Here is a 4,889-nt window from a genome sequence, read left to right as displayed (position 1 = left end):
CCGCGGGGTCTCGGCCGGGTCCGCGCTCTGAAGGGTCTCGAGAGCCATGGGTGGTGCAGGTGGGGCCCTCGAGCCGAAGCATCTCCGGTGACCCGGGGTTGCCGAGGAGGTGTAGACCAGCACAGGTGGTCCGGCCGGGGCGCCTCCGAATCCGGGGGTAGTCAAGACGGATCCCCAAGGCTGAGGTCGGCAGTCCCGGGGACTCGCAGCTGCTGACCCTGTGGAGACGCGGACCCGTGACCGAGGCACCCTCCAGCAACCCAGGGGCAGGTGAGACCGTGTAGACGTGCGCTTGCGGTTGAACCGCGAGCAGGTGTAGACGCGGGCGGGTTCTGGACGCGGAAAGTTTGCCAGAGCGCGCTGAGCGGGCTGGCTGGGAGGACGGGTCTGGGCGTAGGCGGAGTCGCGCCTCCGAGGGGCGAGGCGCACATCTGGGGCGGGGACGGGACCCACCTGTCGGGTCTCAGTCGCCCGCCAGGGCAGAAGCTCCGTGGGCGAACTCCAAACTACAGCCTCAGCGGCTGGAATTCGGGTGCCCCCTTCCTCGGGAGCTGCAGAAGCTGCAGCTGAGGCGGGAGAGGGATTTGGGGCGACAGAGCGGGACCAGAGGGGGCTCATTTTGAGTCTTTTAGACGGGATTACCAAGCCCTCACTCTGTCCCTGGCCCCGGGGAAGTCTGAGGAGTCTCCACCTCACTTGTGAGGAAGCTGAGGGGCGGAGAGGCCAATTTGGCACCCGTCCCACTCTGGTAATAAGACCGGGGGACTCAAACCCCGTTTGTCCTGGCTCCTCTTCTCCTTCCACCTCCGCCTCAGTGAGGAGAAAGGGTGCTAGCCATGGGGGTAGTGCAGGTGAGACCTGGGGCTGGGATGCAGGGAAGCCCTGGATTAGACCCTTGGATCTGCTGGGGGCGAATCCCACTGCCTCTCTGTGGCTCCAGGTGACCCCGCAGCACTGGGTGAGAGAATGAACGCAGGAGGGAAGCTGGTGGCAGAGTACTGGGCAGAGGGTGCTAGTGCCCACCTGCTTTGTGCCCAGGGGTGCTGTGCCTGGAGCGCTTCGGGTGGGGCAGCGTATTTATGCCACACTCTCTCCTCTAGGGGAAGGAAGACAGCCTACCGCAGAATCTGCCACAGGACAAGGGCAGAAGGTTTTCCCTTGGCTGGAGGAGATACTTGCATTTCTAGGGAGGTTCTTGGGGAGGCTCAGCTTCATCTCCCATCACCTTCTGTCCGTTTGGCCCCGTTCCTACTCCCACATCCTCCTGTCCTGGGATTTCTCCCACTACAGGGCCTTTTGCACATGTCGTTTATTCTTTTGATCAACAAATAGTCACAAATAGGCAGTGTAGACCACCACAGGTGGTCCGGCACACCTACTAAGTGCCGGGCACGCGCAATTCAGCAGTGACTAAGACAGGCCTGGCCTCTGCCCTCACAGGGCTTCCACACAAAGGCAGGGACGTAGATGAACAACAGAAAGTCAAGAAGGGGACCAGGGTATGGGGAGGGGAGGCGACCTTAGGAGGATATCAGAGAGGGACTCTGCAAGGATGACAGTGAGTCAGAACAATTAACACTCCTCATCCTTTGGGCCCCAGCACCAATGTCACCTCCTCCTGGAAGCCTTCCCTGACCTCCCTGACTTGATGATTCCACTATGATGGACTCTCATAGCATGGGACCACCCCCTCCATGGACACTTTTATGCCATCGATTGGTCAATGTTTGGCTCCCTCTGTTGATTGTAAGTGCCATGAAGGCAGGACCCAGATCTCTTCTGGGTGGATGGGAGGCAGAGTGAATAAAGGATGGGTAGGATTTCCCCAGAAAAACAGGAGCGGCTCAGCCAGGTCAGGCATCCAGATGGCAGAAACTTTTCTTTCCTCTTCCCTGGCCCGAGTCCTGGGCTCCACACCCCATTTGCTGTTCACAGAAACAAAGTAAAAGAAACCAGCAGGCCTTGTGAAGGGAGAGGCCTGGCACAGCCTGGCCACTGCAGTGCCAAGGCTGGCTGGCTGCAAGGAGAGTAGACCTGCCAGGGGAGGCCCAGGGCAGGCGCCAGTCCTGTTCCCTGAGCTCAGGCTGGCCTGTCTCCTCTTTCTTCTGTCCCATCTCTTGGAGACTTGTCTCCTTCAAGTGCTGCTCTGGGAGAAGGTGGTGGCCGACGGGGCCCCCAGAGTAGCTGGGATATAGGACCACAGTGACTGCCCGGCCTCCCCGATCCTGGTGGGCAGGGCCCTGGGCAGCACCGCTCTGACCCACAGTCAGGTCTCCTGGCCAGCAATTGCTGCTCAGTTGACCCACAGCTCATTGAAACTCTCACTTGGAAATTAGGAACCTGGCTCAGGGGGACTGACTTTTTTTTTTTTTTTTCTTTTGTATAGTTTCTATACACAGTGAATCCTCCCTCCCCTGGCTCCATCGGACCCGTATGCCTGGCACCTTTCCTGGGGCAGATGAAGCCCTTGCAGATGCCTAACAAAGCTTTTCTTCAGTCTCCCACACCCCCCCACTGCCCCACTTCAGGAGCTTCGAGTGGCCGCCACTCACAGCTAGAGAGACAGTCAACTTGCTTTATTCACGCTCTGGCGAGGACAGAATAAGAGCAGCCTCCCCACCCACCCACCTGGCCAGCAAGCCTGCTGCCTGGAATGGCTTTAAAAAATTAATTTACAATGATTGACTCCCTTTTGTTCTGTGGGGATCTGCATTTTAAATATGTATTTAGATCAGATTCACAATTCACAGTTAAACCTCAACTGCCTCCCCCAACCCAGCGGAAAGAGCACAGGATTCAGAATCAGGTGAACAGAAGGTCAGGCTGAGTTCTGCTAATGATGAGCTGTGTGGCCTTGGGCAAATTACTTAAGCTCTCTGCACCTCCACTGGCTTCTCTGGAAACTGAGGTTAGGGATAATCCCTCCCTCACAGAGTGCTGCGAGGATTAAATTAGATAAGTTCAGGGAAGACCTGTGCAGTGCCAGACCTGTGTTTTCTTTTCCCTTGTACTGGCTGTCCTGCTAATTAGCCTGGTGACCCTGGGCAGGCCACTCAGCCACCCCTGGCCTCAATGTCCTCATCTGTAAAGGCTGGGGGTGGGGATTGTGGTAGGAGATGAAGGCACAAATACCCCACCCTCAGCCCCTTCCACACCCCCACCTCCTCCTGTCCTCTCCCCACCAGAGACGATACTGTCCCCCTCAACCACTTCTTGTTATCTGAGCTCTGGGTTTTAATTGGCGATGGCCCCTCCCCAGCTGCCTCTCCTGGCTGCTCCCTGTGAAGTCTCAGGCTTGCAGCCCTGAGGGGCCTGCAGTTCCTGGCTCATTTTCAGGGGCAATTAGCTGTGATGTCACAAGCCTAGGTGGTGGCCTCTGTAGGGCAGATGCTTAGCCAGGCCACCAGGAGGCCAGGACCCTGCTCCATCTGTGACCTGTGGGGCTCCCCCAGGCTCCAGGGGTCCCCATTACCAGTTGTAGGGAGGCAGGGCTCCCAGGCAAAGCCATTTCCATTTCTGCACTTGATGGCTCCTTGAAGCCCAATCTGCGTGTAAATGAGTTCTACCCTGTGCTTTTGTTGGCAACTGTCGGCTCCCTGGAAGCAAGGGGCTTTGTCAGGAAGAACAAAGCTGTGTGGTGTTTTTCTGATTTGGGGGGAAGCATTCTCCTGGGGGAGAGCTCAGCGCTTCTCAGTGTCGGTCTCCAGCCCTGGTTCTCAGACTTGGTGGTTTTGTTTTGGGTTTTTAAGTCCTGTGGCTTAAGAGTCACATATGTTTGTGTGTGTGTTGGCTGAGGGTTTTTTTTTTTTTCCTCCTTTTTGGCTTACATAGCGTTCCAGAGATTGAACTTCTCAAATCACTGCTTCAACAGCTTTTAAAATCTGGACCTAGTTACTCCTGTCATCCATGTGTAAAGATTTAGAAAAAAATCCCAAACCCAAGGGTGGGCAGCCGCGAGGATGTACAGCTCCTGGCACTGTGCGCTCACCGGAGACCTGAGGTCAAAGCCCAAAACGCTGAGCACCTCCTGGGAGGCGGGAGCACTATCTGCTCAGTGCCAGACATCTGGATATTGAGAAAACATCTGGGTAGCTGGGGTTTTCAGGTTTCTGCCTGACATTTAATATCACAAACATTGAGCCTGCTCCTGTCCCCCGCCAGCCACGCGGCTTCTCCTCCCAAACACACCCAGCCTCTTCCCCTGCCTTCCTGATGGGTAAGAAACATCCATTCTTTCCAATTCCCCAGCGTTTTCCCCCTACCGGAAATCTGATGGGCTTCTGACATCATGGCTGGCTGCTGAGCGATGAAGTGGATGCCACAAAGAAATCCGACATATCAGATAGATTCTGAAATCGGTTTCCCTCCAGCTGTAGTAACAGGCGTGAAGTCAGGAGAATTTGATCTTTGTTAAAAAAAAAAAAAAAAACCATAACAAAGTCTTGCCCTGTATTAAATGCAATTTTCTTAAAAACAAGCAAACCTTTTGGACATCATTTTGTTTTAATAGAAATGCTGAGTTTTATGAAACTAAAGTGGCTAATAAATCAGACCTGAAGCTTTGTGTGAGCATTCTGTTTCTGTTGAGTGTTTGTGTCCTTATTCACTAATAAAAAAGGAGCTAGGAATGGTTTATCTCTCTTCATTATTCAAATGAGATAGCTCTTTTATTTTTTTAGGCCAGTAAAATTCACAGGGTAAATTGCTGGTTTATGTTTTTCCAGGAATCCATTTTTATGAAGCGACCCTGGACCTCACCGGTCTGCAGACACTATATTCCCCTTTGCTGGTTTTCCTGGCTGTGAAGCCCTTAAGAGAATGCAGTAAAGGTTTTCAGTCTCCTGGCTGGGCTCAGGGGATGACCGGCTGTCAGCAGGGCAGGACCAGGA

General features: G+C 54.4%; 1 long non-coding RNA gene across 1 annotated transcript; it reads left to right on the top strand.

Annotated features, from left to right (window-relative positions):
- Positions 1-4,439, top strand: LOC105514025. Its single transcript, XR_001002116.1, has 2 exons — positions 1-270; positions 4,249-4,439. It is a non-coding gene; the product is annotated as an uncharacterized LOC105514025 (long non-coding RNA).
- Positions 4,440-4,889: the final 450 nt, after the last annotated feature.

Source organism: Colobus angolensis, unplaced genomic scaffold, assembly GCF_000951035.1.
Source record: "Colobus angolensis palliatus isolate OR3802 unplaced genomic scaffold, Cang.pa_1.0 Scaffold239, whole genome shotgun sequence".
Taxonomy (NCBI): domain Eukaryota; kingdom Metazoa; phylum Chordata; class Mammalia; order Primates; family Cercopithecidae; genus Colobus; species Colobus angolensis.
This window is presented reverse-complemented; position numbering and strand designations above follow the sequence as displayed.